The 23,569-nt window shown below is 40.4% G+C and overlaps 1 long non-coding RNA gene and 1 pseudogene across 1 annotated transcript in view; both read right to left on the minus strand.

The window, feature by feature from the left end:
* Positions 1-217: 217 nt before the first annotated feature.
* On the minus strand, positions 218-2,404 carry LOC133051696 (stromal membrane-associated protein 1-like; annotated as a pseudogene).
* A 162-nt stretch (positions 2,405-2,566) lies between these two features.
* LOC133051697 (uncharacterized) overlaps positions 2,567-23,569 on the minus strand; it is a 32,826-nt gene continuing 11,823 nt past the window's right edge. Inside the window, exons 3-4 of the long non-coding RNA XR_009691914.1 lie at positions 5,368-5,470; positions 2,567-3,170 (exon numbers count right to left, since the gene is read on the minus strand). This is a non-coding gene — a long non-coding RNA (uncharacterized LOC133051697). The remainder of the gene's footprint in view (positions 3,171-5,367; positions 5,471-23,569) is intronic.

Consider the following 23,569-nt stretch of genomic DNA (forward strand, 5'->3'; position numbering starts at 1 on the left):
CACTCCCCAGGTTTTACAGAATAGGAAATTGAGGTCAAATCAGGTTTATTGTTTTGCAAAAATATAGGCAGACCCAGCATCCTGGAATCAGAAATGAAGATACAGATTATAGAAGTGACACAGGTCAGCAGGAAAGCAAAATTTATTTGATTTTGGCCTGATGTGTGGCTGAGCCTCATGCAGTCTGTGTGTGGATATGTAAGGTACTAGTCTCTGCTTTTCTTTTTTTTTTTTTATGGATTCATCTGTTTAATACAGGGATATGACATTTGTCAGTACTAGGCACCATAAAATGTAAACACAATCACTGTCATAAACCTGGATACACCTTCAAGGACTGAGTGGCTTGTTTAGTTACCCTGTTTGCATCTAGTGTGGAGGAAGGTCTCTTGCTAGCACTATGTATACATAGGAAAAGATCCCAATTCCAAGGAAGGCAGGTAAAATCTGACTTCTTCAAACACGTGTTCAACTAAGTTGTGTCGTAACATCCAGGTTTATCTTCCTTTCACTAACCACGTTCCCTGTTAAGCACATCATAACAACAGCACAGTGAGGTGAATGTGACATAAAAGAGTCTGGGTACACTAGAAAACAGTGCTTGGTGATACATGGACATTCTATTTATATGATTAAACATTTGATCATACAGTACCTTCTTACAGGATTACTGGCTAATCTGGGGGTGGGGCTCATACTGTTAGAGGTATTACTAACATGATAACTACTTCCCTTATATGCAAACATGAGAGCTATAATTTCATCGAGAGGGAAACTGATTATGCACGTTGACTGAGCAGCTTCCCAGAGACTGTGTCTGCGAAATCCTGGGAACTGTGAGCAAAGCTGCCCTCGACAGGGACAGTTTCTCAACCTGCTTTTCACCACAGCACATTCAATCAGCACAGACCAACACGGTCAATCAGGTCTTCATATGAACAAAGGGGGGGAAAAGAAAAAACAGGTATGTACATGAACGGACAGGGGAGGCAGGTGCGTCTGAGCGGGAACGCTGGTGGGGGCTCACTTCCACAGCTGCGTGCTGAGCGTCTGCCCTGATGAGCTCCCGGACCACCCCGCGGCCCCCGCCGAGGTGCTGGGCGGTGGCCCGAAGCCCGCTGCCGACGCCACGCCACCCAGGCTCAGGCCAGTCATCTGCTGGTTCACCTGCGGGAGGTTCCATGGGCTCTGCGGAGCTGGCTGCAGGCCAAATTTCCCCTGGTCTGCGCCCATGTGCGGGACCATCCCTGGGGGCCCGACCACGCCCTGCGCGAGTGGCATCACAGCAGTCTGCGCGCTGCCCATGAATCCGTTGGGCACCGGCACGCCCACCATCATGCCCGCGCTCGGCCCCAGCGAGCTGCCCACCAGGCCGGGCGCCGCGGGCACAGGCACGCCCATGGACGGGAAGCCTGGAAACGCAGCCGGTGCTTGTGAGGTAAACGGTAGATTCGTGGGTCCCATAAACACACCAGGAGCACTCTGCTGCTGGATGGCCCCGGCACCATACAGAGACAAGATGGAGTCTTTGGAGAGCTGCTTCTTGGCCACCTCTTCTGACTTTGCAGCTTGCTCAGTGAACAGATCCAGATCCCCAGATGTCACTGCAGACAGAGTGGCAGCTGCTGGTGCAGAGGACGTCCCCTGAGCTGGGGGCATGACAGTTACAGGTAAGGGGTTAGAGATCATCGGTCCAAAGATGTCCAGGTCATCGTTCAGGGCTGGCCCCGCGACTGCACTCCCATTGGTCACTGGCGCCTCGGCAGGCCCATCGAGTCCCAGAAGGTCAACGGTGGGCTCTGCAGCTTTCTGAGGGCTGGCACTCTTTTTAGGTTCCAACTGCTGATCTTCTTTCTTCTGCAGCTTTTCAGTTGTAAGTGGTTTTGTAGGCTTTTCTGGCTCCTTTTCTTTCTTTTTCTCTTCCTTTTTTTTTTCCCTTTTCTTTATTTGTAATAGCTATAGCATTTTTATCATAGTATTTCTTCTTTTCATATTTATCTCTGATGAAAAATTCCACTGCTTGATCTGTCTGTGGTCTTCGAAAGTTCTCTGGAAGATTGGCTTCATATAGTAGTCTTGCTTTAGTATTTCCCATATCTTGCATGCACTGGATCTGTTCTGGCGTCCATTGGTCTAGGTTGACTGACTTGACCCTGGATAATATGAACCCCAAGATTCCTATGGATGCCAGCACATCTGATGCAAATAAACACACCAATATTCCAGGAAGCCCATCGAGGACCTTTGGCCTCGCAGTCGGCGCAGTACTTGTTGTCCTCCTCCCTCAGCAGCTTGGACAGGATGAGCTGGTGCTGCTCGTTCAGCTTCTGCGCCTTCTCCCGGCACGAGCGCGTCGCCATCGCGGCGGGGTGGACGCGGGCGGCAGCCGGGCGGGACGGGCGCGGGTCCGCGCAGCTGGAAGCGCCGGGGGCCGCCGGGGCCGCTCGAACTCGCCCGGGAAGCGGCGGCCGAGGCGGCTGGAGCAGGAGGAGGGGCGGCGGCAGCGGCGGCGGCGGTGGTGGCCCACCGCCGGTGGCGGCGGGGGCGGCAGCGCCGACGTGTCCCGCCTCCTCGCCGGGCCGGCCCCGCACGCACCGCCGAGCCGGCGAGCTAGTCTCTGCTTTTCTTAGTAGCAGGATGACCCCCAGCCAGGTTACCTAATCTCTGTACATCACTACTTCACCAGCTACAAAATGGTGTGGAAATCATGCTTTACCTCCCCGGAATGTTGTGCAAAATACATGAGGATAAAAGTAGCAGACATTCAGGAAAGCTGAGTTCTTCATGGTTTCCTAAGGTCAAGAATCCTGCTTTTTTGCAAGTTTTAAGTTCCAATCATCCTATGACCATGCATAAGAGGTCATTGAATTAAGAAACAGTATGAGGACTACTGACTTCATCTGATACAGAGTGTGATAAGAGCTGAAGACTGGAAAGTAATTATTTGGAAATCACCGCTTGTTCCTTCCCAACTAAGGTCTCAAAAGGAAAGGCTCTTTCCTAAATGGGATCTCATTTACCTCTATATCTATCTCACAGATTTTATCTGAAAAACAACCAGCACAGGGGAAAAGACTTACCCAAAGGTGGATGATGTACCTGGTGCCAGTATCCTATTGCAGTGTTCCTTTGCAAACCTCCTCTTTCTGGATAACATTGCATATATTACTCTGGAGAAATTAACACAGAAGATAAAAAGTGGAATGGGAAAGTATACGCAATAAAGTGATGTGGGGTGATGGTTTTGGTGGTTTCTTTCTCAAACCATATGGAGCTGGTCCAGTGATTGTTTCCTTCTTCCTAAACTAACTGACAAGTTACGCCAGCAAAGAGATAGGACACAGAAGTGTATAATGGAAACTTAGTGTATAATGGAAACTTAGTGTATAATGGAAACTTATACATTTCTCTTCTGCTTAATCTTTCCAGTCATCATCACAGAGTAATGCTATTTGGATTATGTCAAGGGACCCTCCTATAAAGGAAGGATGGGTATGGGATAGGAGGGGAACTAACATCTATTGAGTGTCCTATGTACAATATACTGTGTATGACACCCGACATATTTTTTCTTTTGCTCCTCAAAACAATTGTTTACATTTTATAAATTAGAAAAGGCAAACTCAGAAATATATAATTTCTAAGAATTATATGTTTATGTATATACATATATATAAAATATCCTACCATAACTGTAAAGATCACAGAAATGCTAATCCTGAGGCAGTGCTCTCCTCATGTAAAACACTGCATCCTTTTTACTCTGTGGTGGTGCAGGGCTTAGGGATAAGTGTTTTGAATTGAGTATGTTTTCCTTGACAATCATGCATGTATGGATGGGCACTAATACTTTTCTTTCTCCAGGTGGACACTTTCAATAAATATAAGCATCTAGATCTCAGAAGAGAGATCTTCTAGGACATGGATTTTCACTGGAGTGTCTGGCAAATAATATTCACCCAATAAAAATGCATTAAAATCACAAGTCCATGGATCAGTGAATGCATGGAGAGCTCCTACAACAAAATACCAAAGTGGACAAAATGTGTAAACTGTTTACAGATGAAGAAATTAAAATGGCCAATAATCACAAAAATATGTTCCAACTCACTAATAATTTAAGGAGTGCTAGTGAAAACATCTAAATATCCTTTCATTACCTATCATCTGACACATGAAAAATACAAAAAACAAAAATCAACAAAAAATTCACAAACATTTGAAAACTGGCTTGTGTGTGTGTGGGACAGGTTGGGGAGGCTAAACTTCAGCATAAGTCAAGGAAACAGAACACAGTCAGAAATAAATGTAAATATTATGAACAAAAGTTTAGAGGGGTAAGAAATGAGAATGCTCTGACACCTTATGGGAGAATTTAAACTATTGAAATCACGTCCCAGGGAAGATGGCAGGGAAATTTTTACACATGTACAAAAGTAAGCTGGTAAGAGGATATTTACTGCAGCATTGCATGAAATAGGAAAGAAAAATGGAAATATAGGAAGCTGTCCAAATGTCCATAACTATGTGAGTAAAGGCTAACAAAACCATTTATACTTCTCTATGGGCTTCAAGGCAAAATGAAAAAAAAAACAAAACATGAAATTCCAGAGTTAGCTACTGATCAGGAAGAAAACAAAGGTGTGCCCCTGATTAACTGAAATCCCTAAAGTCAGTCCTGGAGGAAGGCATAGCAGCCCACTCCAGTATTCTTGTTTTTGTTTATCTGGTGGCTTAGTGGTAAAGCATCCACCTGCAACGCAGGAGACGCGGGAGACGTGGGTTCCATCCCTGGCTTGGGAAGATTCCCCTGGAGGAGAGAAATGGCAACCCACTCTACTATTCTTGCGTGGAGAATCCCATGGACAGAGGAGCCTGGCAGGCTACAGTTCATAGCGTTGCAAACAATCAGACACGACTGAAGCAACTTAGCACACACGCATGCAAAGTTAGTCCTCTGTTCTGAATAATGGTCATAATAATGGGTAACTTGAATAGCTGCTAGGATTAAAGGACATGAAATATAAAATACAATTCCTTAAAACACTTCTGCACATATCACTTGCCCTCCCTCCAGATCACCTGTCTCAAGGGCAATACCTGAGCTTCTGCCTGAGACCCACCCCTCTCTTCAGGGATAAGTCATTGCATGTGGCCCAGACACCAAGGTCAGCTGGCAGAAGGGGCAGGATTTCATGTCCTCTGTCCTCTTCCTCTCCCAATGGGGTAGGTGAGTGAGTACTGTGGGACAACAGCAGGGGTGTGTGACCATTTCTCCAGCCCTGAAAGCCCATCTTCTGAAAGGGCGGCTGCTCTGTGTCCTCAGGGAGGGTGAGGGATGGGACCTCATCCCATCCTGACACTTACTTGCAGAGGTGATCCCAGCTCTGTCACCATGATCTTGGGCATCTGTGACTGGGCCTCATGGTGCTTTTGTCACAAAGCTGTCTTGATGGGTGAATGAGGAAACCTGCCCAAAGGGTAGAGCACATGGTCAGACTTCAGGGCCCTTTAAGAAGTAGGGGCTCCACCAAGTCAAACAAAAGAGGAGGAGATAGGGAATCTACCTGAAAAAGAATTTAGAATAATAATAAAAATGATCCAAAATCTTGAAAACAAAATGGAGTTACAGATAAATAGCCTGGAGACAAAGATTGAGAAGATGCAAGAAATGTTTAATAAGGACCTAGAAGAAATAAAAAAGAGTCAATTAAAAATGAATAATGCAGTATATGAGATAAAAAACTCCCTGGAGGGAACCAAGAGTAGAATAACGGAGACAGAAGATAGGATAGGTGAGGTAGAAGATAAAATGGTGGAAATAAATGAAGCACAGAGGAAAAAAGAAAAAAGAATCAAAAGAAATGAGGAGAACCTCAGGGACCTCTGGGACAATGTGAAACACCCCAACATTCGAATCATAAGAGTCCCAGAAGAAGAAGACAAAAAGAAAGGCCATGAGAAAATACTCGAGGAGATAATAGCTGAAAACTTCCCTAAAATGGGAAAGGAAATAGCCACCCAAGTCCAAGAAACCCAGAGAGTCCCAAACAGGATAAACCCAAGGCAAAACACCCCAAGACACATATTAATCAAATTAACAAAGATCAAACACAAAGAACAAATATTAAAAGCAGCAAGGGAGAAACAACAAATAACACACAAAGGGATTCCCATAAGGATAACAGCTGATCTATCAATAGAAACCCTTCAGGCCAGAAGGGAATGGCAGGACATACTTAAAGTAATGAAAGAGAATAACCTACAACCCAGATTACCGTACCCAGCAGGGATCTCATTCAGATATGAAGGAGAATACAAAAGCTTTATGGACAAGCAAAAGCTGAGAGAATTCAGCACCACCAAACCAGCTCTTCAACAAATGCTAAAGGATCTTCTTTAGACAGGAAACACTGAAAGGTTGTATAAACACGAACCCAAAACAACAAAGTAAATGGCAATGGGACCATAGCTATCAATAATTACCTTAAATGTAAATGGGTTGAATGCCCCAACCAAAAGACAAAGACTGGCTGAATGGATACAAAAACAAGACCCCTATATATGCTGTCTACAAGAGACCCACCTCAAAACAAGGGACACATACAGACTGAAAGTGAAGGGCTGGAAAAAAATATTTCATACATCATGACCAAGTGGGCTTTATCCCAGGAATGCAAGGATTCTTTAATATCCACAAATCAATCAATATAATACACCACATTAACAAATTGAAAGATAAAAATCATATGATTATCTCAATAGATGCAGAAAAAGTCTTTGACAAAATTCAACATCCATTTATAATAAAAACTCTTCAGAAAGCAGGAATAGAAGGGACATACCTCAACGTAATAAAAGCTATATATGACAAACCCACAGCAAACATTATCCTCAATGGTGAAAAATTGAAGGCATTTCCCCTAAAGTCAGGAACAAGACAAGGGTGCCCATTCTCACCACTACAACATAGTTTTGGAAGTGTTGGCCACAGCAATCAGAGCAGAAAAAGAAGTAAAAGGAATCCAGATAGGAAAAGAAGAAGTGAAACTCTCGCTGTTTGCAGATGACATGATCCTCTATATACAAAACCCTAAAGACTCTACCAGAAAATTGATAGAGCTAATCAACGAATATAGTAAAGTTGCAGGATATAAAATTAACACACAGAAATCCCTTGCATTCCTATACACTATCAATGAGAAAACAGAAAGAGAAATTAAGGAAACAATACCATTCACCATTGCAACAAAAAGAATAAAATACTTAGGAGTATATCTACCTAAAGAAACAAAAGACCTATACATAGAAAACTATAAAACACTGATGAAAGAAATCAAAAGGACACAAACAAATGGAGAAACATACCGTGTTCATGGATTGGAAGAATCGATATTGTCAAAATGGCTATAATACCCAAAGCAATCTATAGATTCAGTGCAATCCCTATCAAGCTATCAACAGTATTTTTCACAAAACTAGAACAAATAATTTCACAATTTGTATAGAAATACAAAAAACCTCAAATAGCCAAAGTAATCTTGAGAAAGAAGAATGGAACTGGAGGAATCAACCTGCCTGACTTCAGACTCTACTACAAAGCCTCAATCATCAAGACAGTATGGTACTGGCACAAAGACAGAAATATAGATCAATGGAACAGAATAGAAAGCCCAGAGATAAATCCACGAACCTATGGACACCTTATCTTTGACAAAGGAGGCAAGGATATACAATGGAAAAAAGACAACCTCTTTAACAAGTGGTGCTGGGAAAACTGGTCAACCACTTGTAAAAGAATGAAACTAGAACACTTTCTAACACCATACACAAAAATAAACTCAAAATAGATTAAAGATCTAAATCTAAGACCAGAAACTATAAAACTCCTAGAGGAGAACATAGGCAAAACACTCTCCGACATAAATCATAGCAGGATCCTCTATGACCCACCTCCCAGAATATTGGAAGTAAAAGCAAAAAAAAAAAAAAGAAAAAACAAATGGGACCTAATGAAACTTAAAAGCTTTTGCACAACAAAGGAAACTATAAGCAAGGTGAAAAGACAGCCCTCAGATTGGGAGAAAATAATAGTAAGCGAAGCAACAAAGGATTAATCTCAAAAATATACAAGCAGCTCCTGCAGCTCAATTCCAGAAAAATAAATGACCCAATCAAAAAATGGGCCAAAGAACTAAACAGACATTTCTCCAAAGAAGACATACAGATGGCTAACAAACACATGAAAAGATGCTCAACATCACTCATTATCAGAGAAATGCAAATCAAAACCACAATGAGCTACCATTACACGCCAGTCAGGATGGCTGCTATTCAAAAGTCTGCAAACAATAAATGCTGGAGAGGGTGTGGAGAAAAGGGAACCCTCTTACACTGTTGGTGGGAATGCAAACTAGTATAGCCGCTATGGAGAACAGTGTGGAGATTTCTTAAAAAACTGGAAATAGAACTGCCATATGACCCAGCAATCCCACTCCTGGGCATACACACCGAGGAAACCAGATCTGAAAGAGACACGTGCACCCCAATGTTCATCATAGCACTGTTTATAATAGCCAGGACATGGAAGCAATCTACACCATGGAATATTACTCAGCCATTAAAAAGAATTCATTTGAATCAGTTCTAACGAGATGGATAAAACTGGAGCCCATTATACAGAGTGAAGTAAGCCAGAAATACAAAGACCAATACAGTATACTAACACATATATATGGAATTTAGAAAGATGGTAATGATAACCCTATATGCAAAACAGAAAAAGAGACACAGATGTACAGAACAGAATTTTGGACTCTGTGGGAGAAGGCGAGGGTGGGATGTTTCAAGAGAACAGCATCGAAATATGTATATTATCTTGGGTGAAACAGATCACCAGCCCAGGCTGGATGCATGAGACAAGTGCTCGGGCCTGGTGCACTGGGAAGACCCAGAGGGATCGGGTAGAGAGTGAGGTGTGAGGGGGGATCGGGATGGGGAATACATGTAAATCCATGGCTGATTCCTGTCAATGTATGACAAAAACCACTACAATATTGTAAAGTAATTAGCCTCCAACTAATAAAAATAAATGGGAAAAAACAAACAAACAAAAAAAGAAGTAGGGGCTCTCTGAGCCTTTGTCCTAAAGAAGGCACTGTGAAAAGTCATTTCTCATTTTTTTTTCTCCTATGACAATATATAAATCTTTATGAAGGAAGCAAGTATCTCTCTGTTATACCATGAGACAAACTTTTGAGATGAGATGGTTCCTTAATATTAACTGGCAATCTTTCAAAGAGAGAATAGCATTGAAACATATACATTACCCATATGTAAAATAGATAGCCAGTGGGAGTTTGATGTATGATGCAGGGCACTCAAAGCCTGTCCTCGGCATGACAACCTGGAGGGATGGGGTGGGGAGGGAGGTGGGAGGGGGGTTCAGCAGGGAGGGGACACATGTATGTCTATGGCTGATTCATACTAATGTATGGCAAATCCATCACAGAATTGTAATTACCCTCCAATTAAAATAAATAAAAATTTTTTTTAAAAACTAAAACGAAAAAAATTCCTCCTTGAATCCCTCATCCCAATGCAGCCACAAGCCTTCTCCATCCTGCCCTGCCCCAACTCCTCCTTGTCCACTTTCCCGTCCTTTGTCTATCCCTCCCTCTTTAAAATCAATGTTCCAGAAAGTCTTCTACATCCACTGTTAAGGTTCTTTGGATCCCACTGGCTAGTCATATCACTGCACTGTGGCTTCTGTCCCCATGATTGCAATAAACATGCTCACACAAGCAATGTTTTTGTCACTAGGCCCCGATATTTTGTGTAAGTAAGTATATTATCATACTGAGTATTGCTTTTAATGATGCCTAAAATACACATGTTTGAGCAGACTGCTCCTGTCACTTAACATTAAATCTTTGGCAGTTTCCCACACTCTGGAGCATGAGGTGCTGGGTACAAACCCAAGCTGTCCTGCTCCCTAATTGTGCAGTGCTGGGCCAAGTCTTTATGTCCCTGTCACTCGGCGTTTCTTCTATAAAATGGGGATGAGCACAGCAATAGTATCTACCTCATAAGGTGCTACAAGGACTGATGGAAATGATACATAAAAAAGTACTTAGCACATTAGTAAGTTTTAGCCATATTTCTTCCTTCTTATATGTCTTTATTGGCAATACTATCCCCACAGGCATAAAAAATAGGACATAGGCTGATGGTTCATTCATAACGGTCTCCTAGGACCACCTTGGGGCTTCCCTGATGGCTCAACTGAATCTGCCTGCAATGCAGGAGACTCAGGTTCAATCCTTGGATCAGGAAAATCCCCTGGGAGAAGGGAATGGTTACCTACTCCAGTATTCTTGCCTGGAAAATCCTTATGGACAGAGGATACAGTCCATGGGTTGCCAAGAGTCGGACACGACTGGGTCACCTTAACAAATTATTGAGCTTCGTGGCTTAAAATGTCAGAAACTTCAGAGACAAGCTCTCATAGTTCTAGAGACCAGAAGTCTGAGATCAAGGTGTCAGCAGGGCCAGATTCCTGCCAAAGGCTCTAGGGAAGCATCCATCCTTACATCTGCTAGTGTCCAGTGGCTTCTGGAGCCCCTTGGTTTGTGGCAGCACAGCTGCCATCTCTGCCTCTCAATATCTCTTCACATGACTTTCTTCCCTGTGTGTGTGAAATCTCCCCTCCTTTCTCCTATAAGAACACTAGCCTCTGTTGATTTCACCTCAGTATCCTTAACTGGGGCTTCCCTGGTGGCTCAGAGGTAAAGCCTCTGCCTGCAATGCAGAAGACCTGGGTTTGATCCCTGGGTCAGGAAGATCCCCTGGAGAAGGAAATGGCAACCCACTCCAGTACTCTTGCCTGGAAAGTTCCATGGGCTACAATCCACGGGGTCGCAAAGAGTTGAACATGACTGAGCCACTTCACTTTTCACTTTCAATCCTTAACTGAATCAAATCTCTCAAGATTATTTCTTATTAAGATCACATTAACTTGTATGAGGGTGTTAAGATTGGACACATCTTTTCGGGGGACCCACTTAACCAACTTTAATGAGGTATGCAGGTTCCCAAAGTACATGTAGATGAGATCTTATCCATTGTAGATAAATATACAAATATACACATAAATGGGGGCTCCCCTGGTGGCTCAGTTGCTAAAGAATCTGCCTGCAGTGCAGGAGACCTGGGTTCAACCCTGGGTCAGGAAGATCCCCTGGAGAAGGGAATGGAAACCCACTCCAGTATTCTTGCCTGGAGAATTCCATAGACAGAGGAGCCTGGTGGGCTACTGTCCATGGGATCTCAGAGTCAGACACAACTGAGCAACTAACTCTAAACACACAAATATATAAATATCTATGGGGAATTCCCTGCTGTCCAGTGGCTAAGACTCCATGCTGCCAATACAGGGTGCCCAGATTTCACCCCTGGTCAGGGAACTAGATCGCACATGCCACAACTAAGAGTTCCCATGCCAGAACTAAAGGTCCCACATGCTGCAATGAAGATCAAAGATCCCATGTATTGCAACTAAGACCCAGTGCAGCCAAATAAATAGCAAACTATTAAAATTAAATAACTATCGCTTGTTAGGTTGTTAAAAAGATTAACATCTGCATTAGAAAATTCTGGAGGAATATAATATAAAGGAAAATACAGTTTAATTGGGTGGTATGTTTTGGGGTAATGCTTTTTTCCCCTCTTTTCTATGTCATCCATCTTTACCTAAAATGAATACCAATTGCTTCTGTACCTATATAAAAACAAAACAAAATGGGAGGGAAGCAAGAGGGTTCCTAGCCCAAACATAGGAAAGCCTTTGGAATGGGAATGCCCTAGAGGCACAGGAAGGGAGATGAGATATCGGGGAACCTTTCTAGATTATAACAGGACACATTCCACCCAATTCCAAGCTATAGTGACCACTATCACTATTTTAAATTCCTGTGTACTAAAGTGGGAAAAACAACTGTACATCAGTTTGGTTGATTATGCTTTGCAGGTCTTATCAGATGAGGAGTAGTGTGCACTGGTTAGATGTGGGTCTCAGCAGTCACCCAGAATCTGTTCACATCTTAGTCTTGTGACTGGCGAGCCCTGCCCTCACTCTGTCTCACTTCCTTGATGTTTAAATTCGGGCAACAGTAACTCCTCCTTGTGGATTGTGGTGGACTAAATGAGCAAGTACAGGTTTAGCACTTACAGTAGCATAGGCAGAGGGGAAATCAGCAATAATATTAAGTATTCTTATCACTATTATGATATACAAATTGACTATTAATGCTACCACTGCCATTTTTATTATTATGTGCATTTGTACTGATTGGCATAGACTAACCTTCACAGTATATTTATAGTAAAAGTATTTTATAGTTTTCATTTGTATTCATTTTATATTTTACTTGGAGGATAATTGTTTTACAATGTTGTGCTGGTTTCTGCTGTACAACAACGTGAATCAGCTATAATTATACATATATCCTCTCCTTCTTGAGCCTCCCTCCCACCCATCTCACCCTTCTAGGTCCTCACAGAGCACCAGGCTGGGCTCTCTGTGTTATATAGGAGCTTCCCACTAGTTATCTGGCTTACACCTGATAGTATATATATATATATGTCAATGCTACTTTCTCAATTCATCCTACCCTCTTCTCTCCCATATTATTTTTAAAACTCCACATATAATCGGTATGATCTAATATTTATCTTTCTCTGAGTTATTTCACATACTGTAAATGAACTGTACTTAAGTTAAAAAACAAAATACTTACCACTTGCATAATAAAATTTCGAAAAATGTATTCAAATGATAACAGTGCTTATCCACTGTAAGAGTGTCTAATTTTTTTTTCCTCTCCTATATTTCCCATTTTTTATTTATAACAAAAGGGTCTTGGTTTTGTGGTAGTGAAAAAAATAGTACTTTTAGCCCTTCCCAAAGGAAACTGGTCAGCAGCAAAATGAGGAACATCCCTAAGCCAAGGGAATGAGGTAACAGCATGGTCCAAAGTGAATGAATCTACCACATGACAGTCCCAACTGGGCAACTTCAGGGACAAGACAGAGGCTTAGGGGAGGGGCAAGCCTGTCTCTCAAATAAGCCTTCCAGTCAGCATTCAGATGATCTTGCCAATTCCCAGAATTTTAGTGAAGTCAAGAGATGAAAGCGAGTTTCACAACATGCTTCTTTCTGTCCCCTCCAAATAAAGCCCCCTGAACTGAAACCAGGTTCACTGGTTTAATCACACAGTTAGCCAAGTTCAACTTGCAGCTTCTCCCTCAGGAGGAAAAGGCAAGAGTGATTCACCTCTCTTCTTTTGTTCCAGGAAAATGTCTAGTAGACTCAATATCACACTTGGTTCTTCTCTACTGGATCTTGTTTCTGAGGCTCAAAGTCCATACCTTCTCTAATGTTCCACTGTAAGGAAGGAAGAGTAAGGAGATAAACACATGGAATAGAGAGGAAAATGAGAGGAAGGGAAAGCACATGAAACGCAGGGGAAGGGGCTCAGGATCTGCTTGCCTGCCCCCCTCTCATTTCCCTGGAAGCGGTGCAATGATGCTTTTCCTCTTCCCCAGCTCCATCACACAGCCCCCTCCACACACAGCAGTGACAGTGAGGCTCTCACATCATGGACATGTGCCCTTATCCCTGATTACGTTATATGTCTAAGTATTCTCTCCAGTAGACATGCTATTATGGAAATGTCAGAGGCATCATGTTGACAGAATCAAGGAGGTAATGTTGGAATGGGAACTAACATTGCTGAAAGGTTACTAGATGCCATACCATGTTGATTATCTTTATTTCCTCTTCATATGCTCAAAGTAATGCCTTGAAATGGACATCATCACTTCCTTTCCACAGACTGGCATATACTCAGGCTCAGAGAGCAAAGAACATGTTCAGAGAATCCTAGGAAGGCACAAAATGGACAGAGAGGCAACTTTGTAGAGCTGGCAGGCCAATTCTGTGACAGTTTGATCATAAAAATAAATAATTCTGTCAGATGGAAAATGTTTGAAAAAATAAGAATCTATGAGTCTTACTAATAAAAGAAATATATGAATAAATAAATAAATGATAGGGGAGAAGGGAAAGCTCAACCCAACATCTGAATGTCAATTAACATCAATAAATCTAGAAGAAATGACAAAATTATAAAAGCAGCACTTAACAACTAACATAGTCATAACAGATTCAGATAAGAATCACAAATGGATTTCAGTCTGTAATAAATCCCACAGCAATCACTGAGTCACCATGGTAACCATGCTGACCAAGGAAATCTGTGATAAAACAAATAGCAACGATCTTGATACATTTCCTAATATGTGCTAGGAACTGAGCAGGACTGACATAACACACAGGAATTAACCTCAAATACTCCTGACACAAATATTCCTTATAACTTCACCAATACACACAAACACACACACACATCCCCACCTACATACATGGATACCCACATTCATAATGCTCTCTCCCACTTTTTCTTACCACCCAAGAACCCAGGAATTCATCAAGGTAGATTTGTTTGAGGATAATGAAGGTAACTCCACAATTCAATCCTAACCACACAAACATTAAAGCTATAAAACTATTTCATTTCAGTGAATGATTTTCTGGAAATAACCTGTAGAAATGTCTGTATGATATTTTTGTCCTTTGTTTTGGTATATTGCCAATGACATCTAAAAGCTGATATGAGCATCTAGGCAAATGAATACTGTGATGGTAATTTTATGTATCAACTTGCTGGGACCACAATGCCCAGATATTTGATCAAACATTATTCTAGATGTTTCTGTGAGAGTGTTTTTGAATGAGAATCACATTTAAATAGGTAGAATTTGGGTAAAGCACTTAGCCCTCCATAATGTGGATGGGCCTCATCCAATCAGTTGAAGGCATGGATAGACCAAAAGGCTGACCTTCTCTGAACAAGAAGGAATTCTGCCAGGAGACTGCCTTTGAACTTCACCTACAACATAGGCTCTTTGTGACTTGCCAGAGGGTGCCGTCAGACTCCAACTATAACTCTCTCCTGAGCCTCCAGTCTGTTTGCCTCCTACATTAGACTTTGGACTCACCAAGCCTATTCAATCTCATTAGTCAATTCCTCAAAATACATCCTATTGTTTTTGTCTCTCTGGGAACCTAAATAATACACATATTAAGCATCAAGAGTCTTTTCTATTCTATTCTGTGGTGCTTTCTACCCAAAAGATTTCCCAGCAACATCTGGTTACTGACAGTTCAGTGAAAATATATCTGGGATTTGTATCAAATAAACAGTGCCATTCATGGAAGCAATTTAAATATCCATCAACGAAAAAAATAAAAGAAAAAAAATAAACATCCATCAATGGATGAATGAATAAAGATGGTGTGCTACATATATACAATGGAATATTACTCAGCCATGTAAAGTTACAAAGTTGAATCATTTGTAGAGATGTAGATAGAACTACAGTTTGTCATACAGAGTCAAGTAATTTAGAAAGAGAAAATCAAATAACGGTACACATGTATACATGTAGAATCAAGAAAAATGGTACTGATGAACCTATTTGCAGGGCATGAACAGACGTGCATAGAGAATGAAAATGTGGATATGGGGAGGGGGAAACGGGTGGGATGAATTATGAGATTGGGACTGACATATACACATTACCATGTGTAAAACAGATAGCTAGTAGGAACCTGCTGTATAGCACACAGAGCTCAGCTTGGTGATTTGTGGTGGCCCAGATGTATGTGGGGGAGATCCAAGAAGGAGATATATGGATAACTGATACACTTCTTTCTACAGCAGAAACTAACACATTATAAAGCACTATTATCCCAATTTTTAAAAATGCCATCAATAATAGCATCATAAAGTATGAATATATAGAGATAATCTATGTAGCACACCTATGTCCATAGATGTGTATGACCTGTAATCTGAATCTGCAGAACCTTGCTGAGAGAAATTAAAGAAGCCCTAATAAACAGACTGACTACAACAGTCCTGAGAGCCACAGAGTGTTGGCATAAGGCCTTTTGAAAGGACATCACCATTATCCCAATCACCCCTACCATAGTTGGGCCTCAGGCCAAACTACAGGAAGGGAACACAGCCCATCAACAGAAAGTTGGATTAAGGATTTACTGTGCATGGCCCCACCCACCAAAGCAAGACTCAGTTTTCCCCACAGCCAGTCCTCCCATCAGGAAGCTTCCACAAGCCTCTTATCCTCATCCATCAGAGGGCAGATAGAATGAAAACCACAGTCACAGAAAACTAACCAAACTAATCACATGGATCACAGTCTTGTCTAACTCAATGAAACTATGACCCATGCTGTGTAGGGCCATCTAAGACAGATGGGTCATGGTGGAAAGTTCTGACAAAATGTGATCCACTGGAGAAGGGAATGCAAACCACTTCAGTATTCTTGCCTTGAGAACCCCATGAACACTATGAAAAGGCAAAAAGATATGACACTGAAAGATGAACTCCCCAATTTCATAAGTTCCATTTTCATAATGGAAATCTTATTTGGTACAAGAAGGCAAAGTAAAAAGAACAGAAATAAAAGACATACAAATTGTAATGTAAAAAAATTTCTTTCATCTTTGTGGATGACATTATTGTCTATGAAGAAAATCCCAAGAAACGTATATTGCAAAAGAAAAAATAAAACCAAAACAACTGGACATGCATAACTAAAAAAATGGACTCTAACACATACCTCACAACTTATAGAAAAAAATAACTCAAAGTGTAGTATACTTAAATATTAATTTATATTTAAACATATTTAAATATATTAAAAATAAAAGTAAAGCATGCCGTAAATCATGAAATGTAGATCTAAGACCTAAGAAAATAAAGATGAACTCCCCAGGTCGGCAGGTGTCCAATATACTACTGGAGAAGAGCAGAGAAATAGTTCCAGAAGGAAAGAAGAGCATGAGACAAAGTGGAAACAATGCACAGTTGTGGATGTATCTGGTTGTGAAAGTTAAGACAAGAGCTCACCCAGAAGTCTCCATATCTACACTGAAACCAAGTTCCACTCAAGAGTCAACAAGTTCCATTGCAAGATGCACCATGCTAATTCTCCAGCAAAACAGGAACATAACACTGAACATTAAAAGATTGGCTGCCCAAAGCTATGCCCAGCCCATAGAAACCCCAAAACTCACTCCTGGACTCTTCATTGCACTCCAGAGAGAAAAGATCCAGCTCTACCCACCAGAACACAGAACACAACTTCCCGAAACCAGGAAACCTTGACAAGCCACCGGTCCAACCCCACCCACAGATAGCAGTCTCCACAGTTAATAGGACCATGAACTTCCAGCCTGCAGAAAGGGCACCCCAAACACAGCAATTTAAACAAAATGAAAAGGCAGAGAAATATTCAGCAGGTGAAGGAACATGATTAAAAAAAACCACCAAACCAAACCAAAGAGGAGGAGATAGGGAGTCTACCTGAAAAAGAATTCAGAATGACAGTAAAGATGATTCAAAATCTTGAAAACAAAATGGAGTTACGGAAAAATAGACTAGAGACAAGGGTTGAGAAGATAGAAGAAATGTTTAACAAACACCTAGAAGGAAAAAAGAAGAGTCAATCAATAATACACAATGCAATAACTGAGATTTAAAGTACTCTGGAGGAAACCAACAGTAGAATAATTGAGGTAGAAGAGAGGATAAGTGAGGTAAAAGACAGAATGGTAGAAATAAATGAAGCAGAGAGGAAAAAAGAAAAAAAGAATTAAAAGACATGAGGACAACCTCAGAGACCTCTGGGACAACATTAAATGCCCCAACATTCAAATCATAGGCATCCCATAAGAAGAAGATGAAAAGAAAGGGCATGAAAAAATATTTGAGGAGATAATAGTTGAAAACTTCCCTAAAATGGGGAAGGAAATAGCTACCCAAGTCCGAGAAACCCAGAGAGTCCCAAACAGGATAAACCCAAGGTGAAACACCCCAAGACACATATTAATCAAAGTAACAAAGATCAAACACAAACAGCAAATATTAAAACCAGTAAGGGAAAAGCAACAAATAACACACAAGGGGATCCCCATAAGGATAACAGCTAATCTTTCAACAGTAACTCTTCAGGCCAGAAGAAAATGGCAGGACATACTTAAGTGATGAAAGAGAAAAACCTACAACCAAGATTCCTCTACCCAGCAACTATCCTATTCAAATATGAAGGAGAAATCAAAAACTTTACAAACAAGCAAAAGCTTAGAGAATTCAGCACCACCAAACCAGCTCTTCAACAAATGCTAAAGGATGTTCTCTAGACAGGAAACACAGAAAAGGTTTATAAAAATGAACTCAAACAATAAAGTAAATGGTAATGGGATCATACTTATCAATAATTACCTTAAATGTAACTGGGTTAAATGCTCCAATCAAAAGACAAAGATTGGCCAAATGGATACAAAAACAAGACCCCTATGTATACTGCCTACAAGAGACCCACCTGAAACCTAGGGAAATATACAGACTGAAAGTGAAGGGCTGGAAAAACATATTTCATGCAAATGGAGACCAAAAGAAAGCAGGAGTAGCAACACTCATATCAGATAAAATAGACTTTAAAATGAAGACCGTAATAAGAGACAAAGAAGGACACTACATAATGACCAAAGGATCAATTGAAGAAGATATAACAATTATAAATATATATGCAGCCAACATAGGAGCACCTTAATATGTAAGTCAAATGCTCACAAGTATGAAAGGGAAAATTAACAGTAACACAATGATAGCAGGGGACTTTAATACCCAACTCACACTGATGGATAGATCACCTGGCCAGAAAACTAGCAAGGTAACACAAGCTTTAAATGATACAATGGACCTGTTAGACCTAATTGATATCTACAGGGCATTTCACCCAAAAATAATGGCTTTCACGATTTTCTTAAGTGTACATGGAACATTCTCCAGGACAGATCACACCCTGGGCCATAAATCTATCCTTGGCAAATTTTTAAAACTTGAAATCATTTCAAGCATCTTTTCTGATAACAATGAGGTAACATTAGATGTCAACTACAGGAAAAACACTATAAAAAACACAAATATATGGAGGGTAAATAACACCCTCCTGAATAACCAACAGATCATGGAAGAAACCAAAAAGGAAATCAAAATAAGCATTGAAACAAGTGAAAAGGAAAACACGACAATCCAAAACCTATGGGATTCAGTAAAAGCAGTGCTAAGAGGAAGGTTCATAGCTATACAAGCCTACCTCAAGAAACAAGAGAAACATCAAATGAACAACCTAAATTTACATCTAAAGCAATGAGAAAAAGAAGAGTAGAAGAACCCCAAGGTTAGTAGAAGGAAAGAAATCATAAATATGAGAGCAGATATGAATGAAAAAGAAATGAAAGAGACTAGAGCAAAGATCAACAAAACTAAAGGGTGGTCCTTTGATAAGATAAATAAAATAAACTAAAATCAGACTCATCAAGAAAAAAAGGGGAGAAGAAGCAAATCAAGAAAATTAGAAATCAAAATGGAGAAATCACAACAGAAAACCCAGAGAAACAAAAGATCTTAAGAGAATACTATGAGTAAATTATATGCCAATAAAATGGACAACTTGGAAGAAATGGACAAATTCTTAGAAAAGTGTACCCTTTCAATACTGAACCAGGAAGAAACAGAAAACCCTAACAGACCCATCACAAGCAAAGAAATCAAAACTGTAATAAAAAATCTTCCAACAAACAAAAGCCCAGGGCCAGATGGCTTCACAGGTGAATTCTACCAAAATTTTAGAGAAGAGCTAACACCTATGCTACTCAAACTTTTCCAGAAAATTGCAGAGGAAGGTAAACTTCTATTAGGCCATCATCACCCTAATATCATAACCAGACAAATGTGCCACCAAAAAAAAAGAAAAAAAAACTATTGGGCAATATCACTGATGAATATAGATGCAAAAATCCTCGACAAAATTCTAGCAAACAGAATCCAACAAAATATTACAAAAATCATATATCATGACCAAGTGGGCTTTATCCCAGGGATGCAAAGATTCTTCCCTATTCACAAATCAATCAATGTGATACACCATATTAATAAATTGAAAGATACTCGCCAGAAAGCAGGCACAGAAAGAACATACCTCAACATAATAAAAGCCATATATGACAAACCCACAGCAAATATTATTCTCAATGGCAAAAAATTGAAAGCATTTCCTCTAAAATCAGGGGAGAGACAAAGGTGCCAACTCTGACCACTACTGTTCAACATGGTTTTGGAAGTCCTAGCCACAGCAGTCAGAGAAGAAAAAGAAATAAAAGGAATATAGATTGAAAAAAAAGTAAAATTCTCACTGTTTGCAGATGACATGATCTTCTACATAGAAAACCCTAAAGATACCACCAGAAAATTGCTAGAGCTAATCAATGAATATAGTAAATTTGAAGGATATAAAATTAATACACAAAAATCCTTTGCATTTCTATACACTAACAATGAAAAACAGAAAGAGAAATTAAGGAAACAATTCCATTCACCACTGCAATGAAACGAATAAAACACTTTGGAATAAATTTACCTAAAAAAACAAAAGAGCTATATGTAGAAAAATATAAAACACTGATGAAAAAAATCAAAGATGACACAAATAGATGTAAAAATATACCATATTCATGCATTAAAAAATCAATAAAGTTAAAATGAGTATATTACCCAAAGCAATCTATAGATTGAATGCAATCCCTATCAAGCTACCAATGGTATTCTTCACAGAACTAGAACAAATAATTTCACAATTCATATGGAAACATAACAAAACTTGAATAGCCGAAGGATTCTTGAGAAAGAAGAATTGAACTAGAGTAATCAACCTTCCTGACTTCAGACTATACTACAAAGCTACAGTCATCAAGAGAGTATGGTACCGGCACAAAGAGAGAAATATAGATCAATAGAACACTATAGAAAGCTCAGAGAGAAACCCATGCACCTATGGACACCTAATATTTAACAAATGAAGCGCAAATATACAATGGAGAAAAGACAATCTCTTTAACAAGCGGTGCTGGGAGAACTGGTCAACCATGTATAAAAGACTGAAATTAGAACACTATCTAACACCATTTCAAAAGGTTCTAAACTAGAACACTTTCTTTTTTTTTTTTTTTTTTTTTGACTATAGGAAATCTACTTTATTTTTTTTTTTTAGTCTGAATTTTTTTTCCTTTATTTTTTATTAGTTGGAGGTTAATTACTTTACAATATTGTAGTGGTTTTTGCCATACATTGACATGAATCAGCCATGGATGTACATGTGTTCCCCATCCAGAAGCCCCCCCACCTCCCTCCCCACTAGAACACCCTCTAACACACTTTCTATCACCTTTGTAAATTCAGACTTAAACTGAAGTAGAGAAAACCACTAGACCATTCAGGTATGGCCTAAATCAAATCCCTTACAATTATACAGTTCAGTCAGTCAGTCGTGTTGGACTCTCTTTGACTCCATGGACTGCAGCACGCCAGGCCTCCCTGTCCATCAAAAACTCGTGGAGTTTACTCAAACTCATGTCCATTGAGTCAGTGATGCCATCCAACCATCTCATCCTCTGTTGTCCCCTTCTCCTCCCGCCTTCAATCTTTCCCAGCATCAGGGTCTTTTCAAATGAGGTGGCTAAAGTACTGGAGTTTCAGCTTCAGCTTCAGTCCTTCCAATGAATATTCAGGACTGATTTCCTATAGGATGGACTGGTTGGATCTCCTTGCTGTCCAAGGGACTCTCAAGAGTCTTCACCAACACCACAGTTCAAAAGCATCAATTCTTCAGCACTCAGCTTTCTTTATAGTCCAACTCTCACATCCATACAAGACTACTGGAAAAACCATAGCTTTGACTAGATGGACATTTGTCAGCAAAGTAATATCTCTGCTTTTTAATACGCTGTCTAGGTTGCTCATAACTTTTCTTCCAAGGAGCAAGCATCTTTTAATTTCATGGCTGCAGTCACCATCTGCAGTGACTTTGGAGCCCCCCAAAATTAAACCTGGCATTATTTCCACTGTTTCCCAATCTATTTGCCATGAAGTGATGGGACCAGATGCCATGATCTTAGTTGAGTTTTAAACCAACCTTTTCACTCTCTTTCACTTTCATCAAAAGGCTCTTTAGTTCTTCGCTTTCTGCCATAAGTGTAGTGTTATCTGCATATCTGAGGTTATTGATATAACTCCTGGCAATCTTGATTCCAGCTTGTGCTTCATCCAGCCCAGCATTTCTCATGATATACTCTGCACATAAGTTAAATAAGCAGGGTGACAATATACAGCCTTGACATACTCCTTTTCCGATTTGGAACCAGTCTGTTGTTCCATTTCTAGTCCTAACTATTGCTTTTTGACCTGCATACAGATTTCTCAGGAGGCAGGTAAGGTGGTCTGGTATTCTCATCTCTTTACGAATTTTCCAGTTTGTAGTGATCCACACCCTCAAAGGCTTTTGGCATAGTCAAAAAAAGCAGTGGAAGTGAAAAATAGATTAAAGGGATTAGATCTGATAGAGTGCCTGAAGAACTATGGATGGAGGTTCGTGACATTATACAGGAGGCAGTGATCAAGACCATCCCCAAGAATAAGAAATGCAAAAAGGCAAAATCATTGTCTGAGGAGGCCTTACGAATAGCTGAGAAAAGAAGAGAAGTGAAAGGCAAAGGAGAAAAGGAAAGATATTCCCATTTGAACGCAAAGTTCCAAAGAATACCAAGACGAGATAAGGTAGCCTTCCTCTGTGATCAATGCAAAGAAATAGAGGAAAACAATAGAATGTGAGAGACTTGAGATATCTTCAAGAAAATTAGAGATATCAAGGGAATATTTCATGCAAAGATGGGCACAATAAAGGACAGAAATGGCATGGACCTAACAGAAGCAGAAGATATGAAGAAGAGGTGGCAAGAATATGCAGAAGAACTATACAAAAAAGATCTTCATGACCCAGATAATCATGATGGTGTAATCACCCACCTAGAGCCAGACATCCTGGAATGTGTAGTCAAGTGGGCCCTAGGAAACATCACTACAAACAAAGCTAGGGGAGGTGATGGAATTTCAGTTGAGCTATTTCATATCCTAAAAGATGATGCTGTTAAAGTGTTGCACTCAATATGCCAGCAAATTGGGAAAACATAGCAGTGGCTACAGGACTGGAAAGGGTCAGTTCACTGCAATCCCAAAGAAAGGCAATGCCAAAGAATGTTCAAACTACCACACAGTTGCACTCATCTCACATGCTAGCAAAGTAATGCTCAAAATTCTCCAAGCCAGCCTTCAGCAGTACATGAACTGTGAACTTCCAGATGTTCAAGCTGGAATTAGAAAAGGCAGAGGAACCAGAGATCAAATTGTTAACATCCGTTGGATCATAGAAAAAGCAAGAGTCCCAGAAAAACATCAACTTCTGCTTTATTGACTACGCCAAAGCCTTCGACTGTGTGGATCACAACAAACTGTGGAAAATTCTT

Source organism: Dama dama, chromosome X (genome assembly GCF_033118175.1).
Source record: "Dama dama isolate Ldn47 chromosome X, ASM3311817v1, whole genome shotgun sequence".
NCBI classification, from domain to species: Eukaryota; Metazoa; Chordata; class Mammalia; order Artiodactyla; family Cervidae; genus Dama; species Dama dama.